The following is a 19,837-nucleotide window of genomic DNA, read 5'->3' on the forward strand; positions in this document are numbered from 1 at the left end:
TTATTATATTCCTTTTATCGCCTGAAGGTTGCAGAAAACACAAACAATATGGTCACGGGAAGAGGGCAAGAACCACTCATCCCTGCTGCTTTGAATGGAAAGTAGCCCCAGCCTCAGACTTAGACGAGTGCAGTCATTTTAGTAGGTTAGATGCTCCAGAATGAAGCATCCATCCTATAACTCCAGGATGGAGTATCTGGAGACACCACAATGGTTCCTCACCAGTGGTAGGCACATACTGATCACCCCAAAGAGAAACAAACCCTTCTGCCCCATATCAAACCCACTCCTTCACCCCCAGAGGGAGAACCCAGGCCTCAGGGGAGACTTGTTCCCATGCAAATCCTATAAGGATATGCCTATGCACATGTGCTGAGGCAGGGTGTGACCTCCTGTGAAGCTCTCGTGTCACTGTCTCCCACCCAAGAGGCTGCAGAGGGGGATTACAGCATTCCTGGCAAGACATCATGGAGCCAATCTTGGGCCACCATTAGAAAAGCTTCATAACCTGATCCTGTGTCCCATGCCAGTAAAGATGTCAGTCAGAGCTACCACCTTCTCCCTATTTCCACTTGCCTCCTTCCTGCTCTGGTTAATTGCAGTTTCTAATGTTACAGGCAGAGATAGCTGATACACTCCTAGATAAAACGCCTGTAAACTCGGTTTTGATAGCAGGAGAATAAGGAAGGGTATCCACTTTAGAAGTTTGTGCCTTTGATTATCCTTGCAGGAAGACTATTTCCACCCCTCTCCATGCAAACACCCAGCTTAGAGGCAACCTAATTTAGATGCTGTGTCTCCAGCAGTGCCCAGGGGGTTGTTTCCAAGAGAAAGCACCAATGCTGCCCTGACTCTGTGGGGTTATAAGGTTTAGGATTAAACTCAGCCTGAAGCTGATGGTTTGGGATTTTATTAGAGAAATCGTATTAATCTGGCTTTGTCACCCTGGCTGATCCAGATATCCATCTGGCTGATGGATAAACCAGCTCTGCTTGTTGTCTTCAAACTTTGCTCGTATTCTGCTATTTGTAGGGTGAGCAAGAATGAGAAAGACTGATGAAATGCAAAGGCTGTGATGAAAGGATGGTTTTGCAATATGGCATGGTGATGTTGTCTACAAAATTAGGTTGAAGCAGTAAAATCAGTTTTGGAAAGGGAGTTGTAGTGATCTTTGGTATTCTGTTTCCCTAAGAAGGAATACAAGGAGTGTGCTGGGGGCTTTATGATTGCTCTGTGAAATTCCAAGCAAGTGCATTCCTGGGATTTAGCTGGGAAACCAGAGGAGTGTGTGTTTGCCATTTGTAAATCGTATTACTTAAATTCCCCATTAACACATATAACTCACTGGATAATCCAGCATGCTGGACTACTTCCAGATAACCCAAAGCAGAAGGGCTGGACATTGCTTCAATTACTGAGACACTTGAAGTGGAAGCCTAATTCCACACCCTTTCTGTATTGCAGGGGGTCTAGGTCTTAAAATCTGGCTTTTCAATCTTGATTCTGGAAGGTGGTGAGATCTATGCCCAGCCCCAATCTTAGCAGAAATTCACAGCCTGTCAACGGCTGTTGTATCAAACATGAGTTTGGGAAATATCATGGATGAGCTGTGCATGCACTGTGGGAGAAAAAGGAGGTCATGACACCCCTCACTTTGAAGACTGAGTCCCTGGTATTCGCCCACTTAGATCTTCCACTTCCACCACTTTGCTGTTTCCTCAGAAATTCTACTCCTTTTATTCTGTTTCAATAACCTCCAGAGATACCATGGCAATTTCATGAATTCTACACAAGAAGCACAAATGCAGCTACAAGCCAACTTCCATGATAAAGTGACCCAAAAAGCAAATCTCTATTGAAGTGATTTGAAACCAAAAGTTGGTTTTGATTATTCTTTTTTTTTTCCCCAGGACCTAATGGAAAAAACGTTCAAGCTCTCTTCAGGGCTGTATGGTTTTAGGTTAGTCTATTAATCTTTATTATCTAAATTAATGGAATTTTTGTATTACATAGATGTTTATATATTATAATCCTTGCCAGTGCTGGAGGTAATGGGTGTTGCCACTATGATATTTTGCATTCTTTAATATTTACGTTATTTTTTAACAGATTGGCCAAAATTCCAAACAAGTGCATAGTCACACTGTTTGCAAACCCAACTTTGGAGTTTCTACCTCCTCAATTTGGTGAAAAAGTAAAAAGTTGAGAGTGAGCAGGATCAGTTTTCCTGCAAGCACTGAGGTCAGGGAGCTGTTGGATCCAGCTTGCTGCTCCTGCTTGCACAGTGGATAAAAACTAGAGAACTCAGTGCTGGTGAATGTATCATTACTGGTCCAGACCAGTGCATTAGACTTGACTTCTGAGGTAACATGGTCCTTTTTTCTCTAATTCTTGCCCAGAATGGGAATTTTGTATTTTCTGCCATGCCCTGCCTCAAGCCAAGGGCTCCTCAGGGAAAATGCAACTGAAATTCAGATGTTTTCTTTCCTTTTCATGGAAAAGGATTTTGCTTTGAATGAACCCCCAAAGCATCACAGATCCTTATTTTCACTTTGTACACTTCAACCTGAGGAATATATCAGAGCTCTGTGTGTTTAAAGAACAAGATTTCTCCTAGACTGCCCTCCTGAAAGGATATGGTTTTCCCACTATTTAATTCATAGTTCATTTAAGCCACTTCTCTTCTTGTCCCAGCTGGAAGCAGAAACTGCCAGAGGTTCATGAAAATGAAAAACAGCGAGTGAAATATATTGTAAATCCAAACTTTCAAACCCCAATAAGGCTTAATTATGATTTCATCCAAAGTGGCTCACGTAATTACTTCTCCCAGGTTTTAATGCTGTAAACCTGTCTTCTGCAGCACACATCCATGCTCCCATTAGCTGTGCCAGGAACTGACCTCCAGATTTATCACTTGAGCAGGAAAACATACAATGATCCTTTAAAACCTGCCAGTTGCTGGAGAGCTTAATATTGCTGCCTTAGATTAGGAGCACTCTCAGAAGTAAGTAGGAGGAAGTTCAAGGAGCACTGGAGAAACTCTATCTATTTATCTAAGGCAAAACTGGCAAATTTTTAAGGTTGTCTCCTCCAGGTACTGTCAAATAGCACAGGAGATCCCTACATCATTTGGGCCAGGAATGATATGTCATTAAAGAAAGTAAAGGGCCTGTCAGAGAGAATTTCCTCTTTTTGTCATGTTGTCACTTTGCTCCCAGCATGATTCGTGTCATCACCAATAATTCCTGCACCCCATTGCAGATCTGTTTTTCCCTTTAATCCAGTGGTTAGATGGACTGGCCAAGCTACACAGGGCTATGAGTTTCAGTGGGCATGGGGCTGACATATTTAAGAGATTGATTTCAAATGTACACGTGTGATGAAATGCACAAGGTGATGGTCCAAGAGGAATGCTTTTGTCATAGTCCTCCAGCCTAGCCTCATTCATTTTAGTGCTATTAATAAATTAACATCCTTCATTTGCAGGAACTAGAAGCCTGGTTACTCTCCAGGCCTCATATTCTCTTCTTCTGAAGCCTCTGGATCATTAGCTGGTGCAAACAATCCATCTAGAGGTGTATTTCCTTGCTCAGTCATTTGCACAAACAAACAAAATCCCCTTCCCAAAGCTTTCTTTTTCTCAGTTCTGTGTTTCCCGTGGCTAAGCTCTGCATCATTCATGATTTAATTTTTCATGCTTCTTGCAAAAGTACCTGTCACTTCAAAAACTTCAGGGATCTGTGTGTATGTGATAACATGTGAATGTTGCTAAAACAAGAAGGAAAAATAAAAAGCAATCACTCTGAAAGTCTAAGACTCCCCCCTTGCACACCACAATGTAAACTTAAAACTCAGTGTCTACCAAAGGGTTTTATGTTACCTCTTATGCTGTGGAGCTCATTAATGCACAATTATGTATCATAGAATGGTTTGGACTGGAAGTGAAAATATCAGGGGTGCAAATCCCCAAAGCCACCCCTAAATCTCTGTGCACGAAGCTCTTCCTCTCCCAGGTGCCACAATTCCAGCAAACCGCATCCTTCCCTAGGCAAGGCAGCTTTCCCGAAAAAACCCAACCATCATCTTCAACACGACTTCCTGCACTAACTCCCCTATAAACAGCCACCCTATTTATGCTTCCCAGCAATCTTTCCTGTTAGGAGCAGAATTGCTAATTGCTGCCTTACAGCTCCTTCCTCCCTGCAGCAGTCAGACCAGTGGAGCCTGGCCACGCTCCAGGTTTTTGGCTGCAGAGGGGACGAGCTGGTTTGATTTTTCACCTCCAGAGACACAGGTCTGTGTTTGCACAGCCTGCTGGTTGGTGCCCGTGCAGGAGTGGGAGTTCAGGATATGACCTGGCCCCTCACCTCCTTGGTTTCTGTTTATCCCAGAGCAGAAGGGAGGGTTCCTATGGAGCAGCCCTTAATTTGGGGAAATAATGTGCGGTTTCCACTTGGAAACTCTTAATTAAATAGTCTGTGTAGGCTTGGAAATGAGTCTGTGTTTATCTGAATGCAAATTTTGTTTTCCTGGGCGTGGGCAAATGGCAGGGTAAATTAGGGGACAGAAGTGTTCACTCCAGAATGAAAACATCCAGTGCCAGCTCCATCAGCCCCAGAGAAAAGGAAAAGCAGAAACACAGAGATCCTGCCTGGTTTACAATTATCCTGTTTCTGGGATGAGTATCTAATTTCTAGATTAATTTGTTGTTTATCTAGGTCCCATGCTTTCCTTCATCTTTGGGAGGCAAGCTGAAGCTGGGAAAGAAACAAACAGTCCTGGTGTGTTCACCATGGGCAAGAGAGGAAGGGTTTTGTCTAAAGATGCAGTTTATCAAACCGGGTCTGCTCTCACATCCCTCTGCCTTCATGTTTGTGTTGTAGCTGTCTTTTTCCCTCGGGGTTTTCCATCGACTGAATTGTCTAAACACTTTGACCACGATTGCCAAATTATACTTGCCTTCAGAGATCATAATCCAGATAAAAGAGTTGAGTCGCTGCCTGCAGAGAGGAGGGATACGCAGCACGCCGAGTTCTTAGCACTTTCATTTATCAGCCAGAGTACCTTAATTATTAACCTTGTGACAAAGAGGGGTTTCTCCCATGGCCCTGGGGACAGATGTAGGGATTGGCAAGAGGGAGGCTGCAGGCAGCAGGCTGCACCTTCCCTTTGTCACAGCACAGGCAGAGCTGGGGTGCTTTTGACAGCTGAGGGTGGGCATTGCACATCCCTGGATTTGGGGTGCATCCTGGGCATCTTCCCAGGGCCCTGGCACCTTGTAAGGGGAGGAAAGGGCAAGGAAGCTTGGCTGCTTGGCCTTTCCTGCTCTCACTCTGCTTTCAGTGCCAAAGAACTGTTTCCACCTACATTTCTTAAGGTGACTTTCATCAAAAGAGGAAAGAAAAGTGGCAGCTTTACAGGTATGTAAACACCTTGTTTTACAAACAGCAGTATAAAAGCCTGACTTGACCTGACAGCTTTTCTTTAACAAAAGTCTTCCCTGCCTATAATGAATCTCCTGTCACTGATTCCTGGTTCCAGAAACAAACCGTGCTGTTCCAAGAATGTGTTGCACAAGTGAATTCATAACAAAGTAATCACGGAGAAAGCAGGGTTCCTTATAGCAAAGCTGTTATAAAGCATCACAGACACGGGTATTTTAATCTCCCAAAGTGTCTCTGTCAGTACTTCCCTTCCTCCGAGCAATTTGGACCAGAATGACAGCAGCAATAATTGGAGGATGAGTCACTGGCTGTATTGTAGGTGAGACATCATCGTGGAGGGAAGGCCAAGAGACAAACCTTTAAAAACAGGCTTGTTTTTATATTGCTGCTGTCTCTCAGCCTGGCAGTCCTGGAAAGGGCACCACAGATGCCCCCAGACTCAGGGTCCATCAGAGTTGTCACTTCAATTCAAAGTTACCAGTTCACCTCCAGAAAATCCCTGTCACACAAGATCTTAGTCTAAGTACAGAAATACTCAGTCCCTGACACTCAGATTTGCTCTGGGTTTGAACCAGAGAAAGGAAGGCAGTGAGAAAACCCAAATTCTTAAATTTGCTCTTGATATCAAGATCCAGCTCTAGAGAAAAACGGCCACCAAGACTTAGAAGAGCAGGAGCACGAAAGCAAATTTAGAGCTCGAGTCAGGGTTTTAAAGTTATATTCTTTGCAATTTTACCACTGACAGAACAATACTGAAATTGGAAAGCCTTGGAATGAGATTCAGGGAGAAAATGAGGGAGGCAAAGATGCAAAAGAAGGGGCAACAAGAAGGAGGGCAGAGGAAGGGCAGAACTGAGCTTGGGTGACCTCTGTGGGTTCAGAAATGCTGGCAAAATTAATTTTGCCATCCACGTTATTTGAGCGGCTTTTTTGGCACGTGAGGCATGAGAAGAGGCTGGAGGGAGCTGGGATCCTGCCTTCCCTGCTGGACCATGCCTAAATCTGGCCCTGGGGGTGGAGGACAAGCAGTCGTCACTCAGGCAGCCTGTCCTCTAAACCAAGCACGTGTCACCAATCTGATTTATTAGCTCACGTTTATTAAGCAATTTGCTGATTAAAGCAGAGAGGATAAGAACCTGTGTTTCCTACCTCTCATCCCTGTGCAGAAAGATAACATCACTTACTTTTTCGTCTTGGAAAAAGCTTGAAATTCACATTTTTCCCAGGGTGGGAATGTGGAAAGGGAATTTTATCCTTCAGAGGAGGCACAGGGAGCTGCATGTACCTGGCACGTTTAAGGATGCACTCACCAGCTCCGGGGGCTGGGGCCCGGGAGGCAACAAGTGAAGGGTAACATGATCCATCTTTTGTGTGAGGTGAAGGAGCTGTGGAGCCGGGCAGAGGCAAGGGAGGGCTGAGCCAGCTAGGAGCATGCACCGACTAGCACCAAGGCAGGGAAAACAGCTTTTGGAACCACTTCCATAATTTTTTTTTTTTTTTTCCTTGAAGCATCCGACAGAAAAAGAGAGAGGGGAAGAGAGGAGAAGGGGGATCGAGGCAGATGGAAGTGTGAACCGTAAAACCTTGCAAAAGCAGGGCTGGGCACTCATTCCATACTCTGTCACAGTGGCTGGAAAGGCTGGAGAGGCTCGACTGCCTCTTCCAGAGCTGGCCCATAGCTCGGGGTTGGTCCTGGAGATGTCTGTCTGAAGGAACAGCTAAATCAATGGAGGAGCAGGGTGGGGAGGAACCAGGAATCTCCCAGCAGCCAAGCCAAGAGTGAGGTAGACACCGAATTCCCTGCCCTGGGCATGGCTTGGTCCCCTCTCCAGGACTCTGAGCATCCCCACAATGGTACTGCAAACACATCCAGCTCCCATCAGTGCCAAGCGTGTTTGGGGCCTGAGAAATTACTCCTTCCTCATGCTCGAGTCCTGGAAAAGAAACTTTCCTTCTGTCCTCTGACACCTTCCTCTTAATACCACGTTTCTGTGCTGAGGAAGTATTTCTTTGTGCTAAGGAAAACGTGAATGGGAAGAAAGTCAATATAAACACAATCTCAATCATCAGATATTTCCTTTTTTAGTTCTCAACTCTTTAAACAACAATGAAATATATACAGAAGTTACTTCTTTCCAACCTCTATTAGTAATGGCTGGACCATTAACTGTTTTCCTCTCCATCACCACGACAACTTGTGGTTAGTCCCATGGCAGCTCCCAGGCCAGCCCAAACACAGGTTGTCTGTTTCAGAAGAGTGTGTGCTGAGCTCAGGGGGCAAAGTGACTTCTCCAGCATCACAAAAACAAGCCTGATCCAAACCCCTTTTGAAGCAATAAAACAATTGCATTGACTTCATCTGGGGATTTGGAGAAGACCCTGAGTCAGAGTGTGGAGCAACAAAACCACAGCTGTTGATGCCCTCAGCATGTCTCCTAGATTAAATAAAAGTTTTCTTTCATTTTGGAGAGGGAAAGGGACAGTGGGAATCATGAAGGCAGAGAATAAGACTGGCTAAACATATAAAAGTGTTAAAGTGCTCTATAATGTTTCTAAGAAGTGCTCAGTGAAAATATTTCCTATCTAATAAATGTATGACTAAGAATAATATTCAGACAGCCATAACTCCTCCAGCAAAGGCTTTGAATGCAAAACAGATCAGAATGCTCCTGGACAGGGAAAAGGAATTGGTTCCTATTGTAGTCACCAGGGTGACTTCTCAGCTCTCTTTGCTGTCATTCCAGATGAGAAAGTGGGACAGCAGGATATGATGTTACTGCTACCACAGCAAAGACTTATCTGTGCTTGCTTTCAGAGCCTTCCAAAGCAACCCATTCCTTTATTTTCTACACTGACTCAGGTTGGTGGCTGTTAGGAAATCATAAAGATTCTTGCAATGGGAATTGTCACCAAAAGTCAAAGATACCTAGCTAGGTATCCCAAATATAACATTTTAAGGGATAAATAGTTCTAGAAACTCAAAGGTATGGACAGCACTGAATGAGGCACCTCCTCTGTGACATAATGGAGAGAGGATTTGGTAGGCTCCTGGCAACTGGGATTCCAGAACATGTACTGTTGGGTGACCCTGGGAAAGTCACTCTCTTCAAGTCTGTGCAAAACAGGAACAGTCTCCTGCTTTTCAGACTGAAACGGCAGGATGAATTATTATGGCTGTTCTTTTGGTCCTCTCCAGTTATTTTTCTCAGTCAGCTCAGCTCTTTTATCAGGGTTGCAGTTCTCTGACATTTGAGAGGCTGGATAAGCTTAATCAGGAGTCATTTATGAAATGGGATTAAATTTTACTTGTAGTTTAACAAGAATCCAACTGTGTTATCCTCTGAATTGTTGAAATGTCAGCCTCTTAAAAACTTACACAGCCTAAACAAACCATAGGCTGTTGCTAAGGAAATAATATATTATAATAATTATTACAGCCATGTGTTGTAACAATTCTCTGATGGAGACATTGTTTGCTTTTCAGATTTTTCTCAGGTTTGTATGGATTGCATTTGATTTGATTGCTTTTCATCACATATCATAACACCATTCTTTCCTTAATTTTCAAAAACATGAGGAAGGATATTTTTCCAAGGCAGCAGAAAATCCTGGAAGTGAGGAGTGCTCACAGAACAGGGCCAGTTAAGAACTTACCAAGATCTTTGGGAAAAGTCTGAATTCCTTCAGCCCTACAGCTCTCTCACATTCTCACCCCTGTAAGTTAGGAAATCTATGGGATAAATAGACTGGTTCTGCATATGAATGAAGGACCATTTTTAGTAGAGACTTGAAAAAAATGGGCATTTAATGTTATACTGTGGCACTGTAGGAAGTGCAGAGAACATGTTGACTTCTGTTGCTTCTCCATCTCTAGAGATGAGAGAAAATTGAGCTTCTTATTAGGTGGGGAAGTTCCTATATTTAATAATATTTCTGTTGGGACTATTTTTTTCTAATTTTGTACTCCTTCTTGAAACTTTTGGCATGTGAGTTAGACAGTTCTTGAGATTTTGTCTGATATTCCTACATTCTCTGTGAAGCATGTATATACCTTTGTGCTCCGCATAACCCAGGCTTGTGTAAAGATAAAATATTTAAAAATAAACAGTTGAGTTTTCTTTACCTTGGCCTTCTTAAGTATAGAAAATAACCACTCGTGCTTGTGTCGAAGGAAAGTGTTTCTTTATGGGTTAGTGAAATAAGCTATTCAAAACCACTAAATCCTTCCAAAATACCCTTTCAGAGCTGTCAGACTGAGAGACATCGAGCCATAGTGTCAACAGCACGCTGTTCATGCTGCCAGAGTTGGAGGGAAGCAGGAGTTTGACACTGAGCCCATTTAGAAATGACAACATTCATTAATTAATTAATGGATACCATTAATTGATGGATACCATCATCTCAGGATGGAACCTTCCTTTTCTTGTCCTTTCCAAAGTGCTCACCCTTCCAGCAGCAGGTGAGCACGCCTCGTGTGCCTTTAGCCCAAAGCAAATATTGTGCAAATACAAATGGAAAAATGCTTGAATTTTATTTCCTGCATTTTGCTTCTGGTTGAAAGAGAGCAGAGCGGGTCCTGGGGGGCTTTTATCTGCCACAAAGTCAAAAATATCTATTTGTAAACATAAGAATTGCAGATAATTCCCCCTGTATTTCAAATACTGTTTTTCAGTTTTCAGGTGATATTGTCCTTAAATCAAAACCCATTTCTACACCAAAGCTGAATGTCCTTTGCCACTTAACACACTGAAACCCACCTGCTGTGCTGTCTAGCACTGCATATGCCAGTGTTAGAAATCAAACAGCAGAGTTTCCTCAAAGGTGGAAAATATCTAAGACTGACATCTCAGAACAAAGCCTTGTTCTGAAAATGTGATAGGTTATTTTTAAAACAGATATGACAAGGTTTTCTGACCTTCTATGCAGGTGGAAAATGAGACAGATATACACACACACACCTAAGAAGGTCTTTAAATTGGAAATCATTCATATTTGTGCACTTTAAGAGCTCCAGAAGTTCCACTGTACTGAAAACCCCACCTTGCTCCTGACTGAGACCAGTTTTACTCGGTAGGGGGCAAAGGAGGTTTTCAGGCTTTATTTCCTTGCTTGTGTGACTGAGTCTTACAAATTTAAAGTTTACACTGCCTTTTTTTTTTATTTGCTACACCTAGGTTTTGAAGAAAAGCAGCTTGAGAAGTGATGAATATATATTATATTATTGGCCTTTTGATCATTGAGCAATATATATAGGTCTTTTTAAACTACACAGCTCATTGCATCTATTTTGCATAGAATAGCCCATTTCAAAATGGTTCAGTACCTTGGGTAAGCAGCAGCTTTTCCCAATTATTAATTTCAGAATTGCAACAGTAATTAAAGGCAAAGGCAGAAGCCTGTTTTGGTTCTGTGCAACCATGCAGATTTGCAACTTAGATTGCCAGGTCTTGCTCATGGAAACCCCCAGCAAAGGGAGGTGGTTGGGGTGGGGAGGAGAGCAGTATTTGTGCCATCAGTGGCTTTTCTCTTTCAGTGCTTTCAGAGGAAAATTTATTTTTATCCATGTCAGCACCTATTTTCTTTATTAATTTTCCCTATGCTTTAAGCCTCTTTGAAAATCTTTGGTATGTTATTGTGGGAAGGGATGAAGTGGATGCTTTCAAAATTCTGAGGACTATGTGGTATATGTTGGGATCATATGGAACCACAGTGTACTAACTTCTACATCCAAGGCTGGTCTTGATAATCTCTTTTCCAACCTTAATGATTCTATGATTCTACGACTTGCTTTAATCCATGGCATAGAAAATTGGAATTGGAAAAGACACACTCAGTTCTTCCCAGTGCTGCTGATTTTTTAGTGTCACTGCTGCATGAGGCACGTTGCTGCCAAAAGAAACATTTTTCTATGGATAACTTTCATTCCCTTGACTTCAGTGTAATCCAAAGGGATTGCTGGAAGAGATTTTTTGTTATTTATTGATGCCACAAACATGAAATTTGCCACTACAGAAGAGAGCAAACCGAACTGAACAGATGAGTGCCTGCACACAAAGCAAAATGAGCTTCCCCCAAGTCTATAAAATCTATAACAGACTTTTGAGACTTAATAGTTAAGTTGATGGAGGACAGCCAAGACTACCAGTGCCGTGACTTTTAGGGAAAAGGCTGCAAGTACAGCTTGAGGTCTATGAAATTCATGTACCATTTAGAGGGCAAAAGTAAAGGCTATGAAGAAAACAATGCTGCCAGCAAAACAGCCCCTTATTTAGTTCATAGTCTTTAGAAAGAAGCTTGGTGCAGGTAGATAAAATTCCATCTCTATCCTAGCCTAGAAAGTGACACAGAAAAATGACACTGCTTTGAACCTTGTGGCCTTCTGTCAGATGGTGAAAAAGAATTCTATCTGCCATTTTTCATCATTTCCATCCTCTTCCTAGCAAAACATCTCTTTCATGCTTGTTCAACTTGGCTTATCCAACAGCTCCTTTTCATGCTGAGGAGCATGTGTTAAGATCCCCAGAGGATTTCTGCCTGGTTTTTTAGCCTGAGCCTGTAATTTTTCTTCCCATTAATATTCCTTGGATGTACCTGTAGGGACCCTGTTTCAGATGTATCAGTGAGCACTGCTGGGCTTAAAACCAGTGGTTTCAACACACACTGATGATTTGAGCCTCACCAAAGAGTGTTCCCTTAGGTGAAAATCTTCAGGTGAAAAATCATTCTGAAGAGAAGCATTAAGATTTCACTGTGCCAAAAGGCAATTACGAGAGACTCAGGAGATGTAATAATGACAGCAACTTCAGTGCTCTGCACTGATTTCCTGGAGATCCTAGAAAGGGTGTGTGAAATCTCCCATCTGCCACTGCTGGTGGTGAAATAAGCAGCCAGAAGAGAGGGAAAAACATGGAAGAAATCTGAGCTCAGATGTGGGCTTGGGGCAAAGCAGCAGAGCCAGGCCAGCGTGGGCAACCTGTGCCTGTGGTTCCCGCTCACAGCAGCTCCTTGTTGTGATTAACAGGGAATGGCTCTGTTGCAGAGTGGTCTGTGAGGACTGGGGAAGCAACATGAGACAGCTTGGTTTCTGCAGAGCAGCCTGATTTATTCCATATGCTGCAGGAGCAGTTTTTTACTTCATCCCTCTTTATCTAGGCAGCTTCAGATGGAGAAACGTCGCGAGCGAGGAAACAGAAGGCAGAGGGAGAAGTCTGAAAGCATCGTCTGGTTTCTTACCGGGGTTGAACACTATTTGCTTTGGCTTCCAGACGTGGCAATTTAGCAACAGGAAATGTCAGCTCATTAGAGCCATCGCATGGCATCGCACCATGATAGCGGCGGCTCCCGCTGGCAGCGCTCCAGCCGTCACCCTCCGCGGGGAAACGGCACGGTTTGATGGGAAGGGCTCCATTCCTCTCTCTAGGCAGGGCAGTTTAGTGGGCTAGTTGACTTGGCAGGCTGTTAACAGAATTAATTTGATTGCCTTGGCAGTGCTAGGAGGATGCATGAAGGAAACCTTCTGGCTCCGTTGCCACTATTTAATACCAAATGATTATCATATACCATTGAACTGGTGCTGGGTGAAGCATGTGTGAGGGCTTGCAACAACTTTACCAAAAATAGTAAGTGCCATTTGAAGTTGGCAAACGCGTGCTCGAGAGAAAACAAGCTTTCCAGTTAAAGCCAGTCAGAACTTCACCCTGCAGGCCTGTTACTTGTCATGTTCCTGGGCTGTGTCATTTTTCATCCGCGCTCCGGCTGTGAAAGTACTGCTTTGTATTATCCGCCACTGAATTATATTAAAAGCCACAGCTGTCTGCTGTTGATGGAGGCTGTTTCCACTGGAGGATGGATACCTGCATTAATGACAGCTGGATTTGCTGTTGGACAACTTGGAGTCTTGGCATCCAGCTTGTTATTTTGCCTGAAAATGCACAGGGAAGGGTGTTGCACGTGGAGCTGTGCTTTTTACGTATGTAAACCTCTCGTATTTTTTTGGAATAAAAGAAAAAACCACTTGGCACATGATTCACTTGTATAAATACCTTTTCTTTAGGTACTTAATGCAATGCAAAGGGTGATCAAGAAGAAGCTGTAGATTTAGCTGGCCCTTCAGAGCCAGGTCTCTCACTCCAAGTGACTAATGGTAAAACAGGCATTCTTCATCCAAAGGGCTGAAAGTGTTTAAAAGCATTCAGGAGAAACCGGTTGCCTTTCCAAATTTAAAGCTGGAACTCAGTTTCCATGATCAGGTCGATATTGGCTCCACATCCAAAATCAACACAAAATGGAATATCTATCTGGAAGCTGGCACAAGACCCGTGTCTGAGGAAGGGGTTTTCTGATAGATTTGGGATGGAATGCAATAAAAGGTTCCTGATTTTGGACACTGAAATGGAGACCATTGCTCCTCCCTCTCCCTTTCTCTCACTGTATGACACACATACATAGCTACTAGATTGTCTGTTGCAGGTGATAGCAAAAAAAAAACGGGAGAAAGGGAGAGGGAAAAAAAGATGTTTAAAGCATCAATATTTATTTTCTGAAATTATCAATTAAAAATTAAAATTAAAGCATTGATTGCCTACAGAATCTATTTACAACTTTGTTAAAGGTGTAGCAAAGACCAACGTCTGGAAGATAAATTTCAAAAATTTTTCTGTTACCTATGGAAAGCAATTTAAATGGAGTCATAGACAAGTTTATAACAGGCTTTAAAACTTCCTTGCTGCTTATTGGTTGTTATTGGATTGGGTTTTCTTTAATAATTCATTCCATGATTTCCCACCTTTTATGATCTCCACTGGACCTGAACTTATATTTCAATGTTCACATTCTCTTCCTGCAGTGTTATGCACATGTAGGTACATAGCTATACACACACGGGCACATGGAAAGCTCGGGAATTCCTAATGGAAAATATCACCAAGCTAATACTTTAATGGCAATTTCTGCAGAGTAAATAGGTTTTTCATACAGATAGATCAGCTGTCCTGGGCAACAGAGAAGACAGTTCTTTACCCAGGACCAGTTTATGACTGTTGCAGCCCATAATAGGTGGCTTGTCTGCATGAGATCATACACCAGGGACATCCAAAAGTTTCCTGGTACCTCACACTCAATCCAAGTGATCTGCTTTTATAATTCATCATGTGATTGAAGGAGCAGTATTGTGATCAGCACTTTGCAGCACTGCTCACCTGCTCTTCTGTCTGCAGGGGTCGGTGGGAGAGGGAAATAAATGGAAAATGAGAATATATGGATTTCGGGGGGGTGACCCTTGCCAGCCCCCCAGCAGCCACCATGCAGCCCTGATGTCCACTGTGCCCTCAAATGAACAGGGCAGAGCTCCCTGTTGGTGGAAAAGGAACGGGAAGGGAAATCTGATCTCTCCACCAGTGGTTTTTCATGTTGGTTTCCAGTGGCTCTGAGAGAAAGGGGACCATGACCTGATCAAACAGCTGTGGCCTTGAATGCCTGGGGAGGCAGGAAGAAAGGAGGGATAACGGCTCTGGCAGCTGGAGGGAAATGGGAGGGAGGGGGCATGAAAGGGCTGCGGGATGCTGCTGGCAGCTGCTCCAGGCGGTTGGGCACACATTCCCCTCTGAGTTCAAAGAGGGCACTGGAGCCTGTCCCAGGGCTCAGCTCCCCAGGGAGCAGCTGGCATGGTCCTCATCCTGGTGGCTTTGGGCTGGACACTTTCAGGTGGGCTGAGATGGGATGGGAGAGAAAAGAGCTGGGAGGAAACAGAATGAACCCTGTGAGGAAGGTCAGCCAGAGCAGGGGGATGGCCAGGGGGATTTCCTGAAGAGGAAAAACATCACAGAAAAGGAGGCAGGAAGACCTAAAAATGGTCTAGTTTTCCTGCAGTTTAATGAGGACACAGTGTAACTGTGCATACAGTGAATAATGCCATTCCCATGATTCTGCTTCAAGAACTGAAGATCTCATTAAAAATATCTATCTATCTATCTATCTATCTATCTATCTATCTATCTATCTATCTATCTATCTTTCTATCTATCTATTCTATTCTATTCTATTCTATTCTATTCTATTCTATTTATTAATAAGCAGCACTCTGGTTCCTAATGGAATTTCACAGCCAGATGTTTTCTTCTGGTTATCTTTGGTAGGTGGAACTTGAATCTCTTAAAATGTGCATTAAAAAAAAGTAATGCTCAGAGCTCAGAGCATAACAAGCCTGGTAACCCAACATTGACAATATTAACCACGAGTTGATCTTAAGATGGCTTGGAAACATCCAGTTTTAGAGCCTGCACCTGGCCTTGGTGATGCCTGCAGTTCCTTTGTGGTTTTGCATTCATATTTTCCCTGGTTTCTTCGTGCTGCTTTCTCACACTCACATGAGAACCCCACATGAGCAGAAGAGCAGGAAAGGAAACAGTGACTGTGAGTGAAGCTCTCTCAGCAGCATAAAGTGGGAAAAAACTGAGTTGTAATCAAAGAAATTACAGTTAATGTAAAGAGGTGGAAATGTTCAGAAAAATACAACTAGTTTAGGACTGTCTTTTACATTCTTGTTTTATCTCTTGGCTATGGTGTGGCTCTAGGACTTTAAATTAAATTAGGTGTTTCAGAGAAACACTGGATTTAATGAGCTGGGTGCAGTGCATGGAGTATCACTGGCTGTTAAGTCTTGCCTTCTATAATTTGAAATGGTATAGACCAGGAGTATATGTAATTTTATCCTCATTAACACATTAGTTCTGACAGGAATTACTGGGTTTGTTCATTATTGATGCTCAACATGTTAATTCAGCATAAGTACATTGATATCTTTCTCAATGTAACAAGAAGTTAAATATCCACCAATTTGGAAAATAAGTATTTTTCTTCTTCTTGAGGCTGATGTGCATTAAGTTCCTTTGAAAGGAAAAAAAAGTAGGAATCCAGTAGTTGCTGGGAAGAGCTGTAGCCTGGTTTTCCACAAAAAAATAAAGATGCACTCTACATGAATATAATTTTTTTTCCATCTCCAGCACCCATTGAGAGAATCTAATGATTTTGTGGAGGGCAGAACATAATCCTGGAAAAATATCACAGGAATAGTACCAGGTTTGTTGGAAAGTCCACATTCACTTGGAACTCACACACTTTCACTCTTTGGTGCTCTTAGCAGTTCTTATAACCTGAGTTCTGGCCATTGTCAGTGTGAAAAGCAAACAGGGACACATTGTTCCATGTATTTTCAAATATATTCCAAAGGCAAGCAGTGCTGCCAGGGAAATACACATTTTTCACTGCAACCACAACTGCCCTAATGTGTGCCCTTATATTCAGCCTGGAGGAATCTTCTCAGGATGATTTTTTTTACTTGTGATGGCAAAAAACTGTTAGAGTGCTTTATCAGAGGTTATGGGACTGCTTGGAAAATAGGACAATGGTGAGAGCTTTGAGGCAGCACAAACCCTTTCCAAGAGCATCCCTGAAACCTCTCTGACACTAAACTGCAGCCTTTAATGGCCTGAGCATAATAACAACAACAGCAACAATAATAATAACGATTCAAGGGAGCTGTAATAATAATCATTTTGCAGCTGATCTGTGCTTGTTTCCTTTAGTGGTGCTGGCTGGAGGCAGCACACAGCTGGTGGGCTGTGCACCGTGCGGGGTCTTTCCGGCCTGCACCATTATTTCCAGATCAGCAGCTTTCTTTTTGACTTGCCCTAAACTCTGCCCTATTCTGAGAAATAATGCCTGCAGGGGAGATACCTCCAGTATAGCTCTAAGTCCCTTTGTGATGGTTTTCCCAGATCCTTTTTCTTTTTTTTTAGGTACATCAGTGTAGCAGAGAGATTTGTGTGAGAGGCTTGATTAAAGCCCAGCTGCTCCATACAATCTGGATTCCAAACATCAGGACATTTTTGGGTAAGTTCTGCTATCTTCAATAGTGATGTAGCATTATTCTTCTTCCCAGGTGTTAAAAACCTGCCAGCACTGGCAGCTTCCCACAGCAATGGAGTATTTAATGGGGAAGGAAGGTGTGCTTGCCAAGAACACCCTTTGCCACATGGAGGCCCTAAAAGTTCATTACAGAGCACAGATATTGCTGGTGTCACAAAGGCACTGCCACAGTACAGCTTTTCATGTGGCTTTGCCACGTTTCACCCAAAGCAGAGCTAAAGTGAACGGAGAAAATTAGCTTTTCCTTTCTGAGGTTATTTGGGGTGATTTTGAAAGTCAAAGGAAGAAAGGAACACAGTGTATTTCAGTAGATTACGTTGTGTTCACTGCCATTAAGAGCTCTCTCCCCAGCTGTCACAGACACATTACCAAATTTTGAGTTGCAGTGAAATCATTGAGTTTGTTGGATTATCTGCTGGAGTGAATAATCCGAGAGCCCACAAAATCAGACTCTGCTCATGAGTCATTCTGTAACCTGAGGCCAGTGAGTTACCACCTCTTTGCCTCCAACTCCCCAGATAAACTGAAGAAAAATCAAAGAAAATCAATATCCTTCCCCACCCTTCCCTTTTGCCAAGTCCTTTCAAATATGCAGGCAAAAGGTGGTAGGCAAGTGAAAACCACCCTGCATTGGGAAATATTTCCATTTCTGATTTGCAGAGGAAAGCAACGATTTTCCCCCCTCACTTTGAAGAGTGGGAGAGAAATGATGCTGCTCGAAGTAAAAAGAGATTTGTTTTATTTTGTTAATTGCAGTTCTTTTGAAAATTGATCCTCAGCCTGCCGGTGAGGTGCTAATTAATGTGAGGATGTGGTGCACCATATAATAAAGGCTGCTGTTGAGGAATGTGAATGAAGTAGGCATTGTTCCTGAGGTGCTGATGTGTACACAAGATTGCTGCAGAGGTGGGCCACAGGTAAGCTTGACTTTGCGTTTTTGCAAGCTGCTGCCTTGCTCTTTGGGTTCATTTGTAGACATTTTCCACAGTGGGAAGGTGAGGAACAGAAAAATCCTTCCCTTGTAGCCACCACTCGGAGTTGTCAGACCAAACAACCTTTAGGATAGGGAGATGCTCAGAACAACAGAGCTGAAAAATCCCTATATAATGAACAATCAGCATTTTAAAAGCTAATTAAGATTCTCTAATTTTAATTGACACTCTGATTGTCTGATTGTACGTGGTAGTGGGTAATTTTGGCCTCATTTTGACAAAAACCTTTTCAGTCAGTAGTCACTCATTGGCATTTTAGTTCTGCATCTTAAATTTCTTCAGATTTCATCTTGACCATTTTCTTGACCAGAAACAATGCCCCATTCAGGGAGAAAAATTTATTATCTCTCTGGTCCACAAATATTTATAATTTTCTTAGTCTATTACAGAGGCTTCTGGCTTTACATTTAAGACTTTTCCATGTAGACTTATGGAGGGAAACTTTGCTGCCATATTTTGATAATATTCATGATAACATTGATAATAGGGTGGCAACTCCCTCAATGACTCTCTTCTGCAGCCAGTCCTGACTTACAATTGAATGGGAAAACATGCCAGTGACATACTTAAGAAATCCTGGAAGAAAGTGCATCCCAAATTGTGTCATGTTTGATATGAGTGTTACTGTCTGAAGTACAACAGTCAGAGATGGACAGGAGAGGGTGAATCTGAGGCAGAGTGTGCCAACAGCAGTGATTTGCTTGGAGACAAGTTCAGCCATATTCTCCTGAGGAATCCAGTGCTCAGTAAAGAATTTTTCAGCCTTTTCTTTTGTATTATACAATAGGACAAGCCCCAGGCATGTCCAGTTTGTGGATCCAGTGTAGGATCCTGCTCTTCAGCAGATGTGTTTTGTTCAGATACTAGAGAGGGAGTCCTCCAGCTGTGAGGAGGTTGCTATCCCACGTTACCTGGGAAGTACTGAGTGTTCCATGAACCCTTCCCAGTGCATGAGCTCAGGCTCAAAAACCCCCCACCAGATGTGTCCACTTCTTTAGAAGACAAATCTGACTATGAGCAATGAAGGAGGAATATCCTCTCTCCTAGAAGAAAAATAGAGAAAAGATATATTAGAATAGCTGGGATTGCTTACACTCATTACTCAGAGCCAGAGGAAGGAGCTGAGGGTCAAAGGAAGGACAATGGGTCCAATCCAGGGTGTGTGGAGGCAACTTTTGGTTGTCAGCTGGCCAAGGTTAGTGTCACCCTGCTGTCAGCAGTCCTCTTCCAGTCCATTGGGAAGCGTCCAGCGGAGCACAGCTGGGTGAGGAACATTCCAGGGCCTCAGCAAACAGCAATGCTCCTGCAGCTGGAGTGACTGGGAGAGGCACAGCAGCTTCCGTGCAGGTGCCTTACGGTCCCCAGCTGCTGTGGGGACACCCCCGGCCCCCTGTGGAACATCTGGCTGGGAATACAGAGCTGGAGCTGACCAGTCTGATGCCATTGGGGGATTTCTGACCTAGAATACGAGGTGGG

The 19,837-nt window shown here is 43.1% G+C and overlaps 2 long non-coding RNA genes across 2 annotated transcripts in view; one reads left to right on the forward strand and one right to left on the reverse strand.

The window, feature by feature from the left end:
- Positions 1–19,837, forward strand: part of LOC148224080 (uncharacterized) — a 59,758-nt gene that overhangs the window by 36,877 nt on the left and 3,044 nt on the right. The window contains exons 2-3 of the long non-coding RNA XR_015803439.1: positions 17,240–17,333; positions 18,126–18,286. This is a non-coding gene — a long non-coding RNA (uncharacterized LOC148224080). The remainder of the gene's footprint in view (positions 1–17,239; positions 17,334–18,125; positions 18,287–19,837) is intronic.
- LOC106864013 (uncharacterized) overlaps positions 18,276–19,837 on the reverse strand; it is a 32,179-nt gene continuing 30,617 nt past the window's right edge. Inside the window, exon 4 of the long non-coding RNA XR_015803438.1 lies at positions 18,276–19,404. This is a non-coding gene — a long non-coding RNA (uncharacterized LOC106864013). The remainder of the gene's footprint in view (positions 19,405–19,837) is intronic.

The sequence above is a fragment of the Sturnus vulgaris genome, chromosome 4, assembly GCF_052056855.1.
Source record: "Sturnus vulgaris isolate bStuVul1 chromosome 4, bStuVul1.hap1, whole genome shotgun sequence".
In the NCBI taxonomy this organism is placed as follows: domain Eukaryota; kingdom Metazoa; phylum Chordata; class Aves; order Passeriformes; family Sturnidae; genus Sturnus; species Sturnus vulgaris.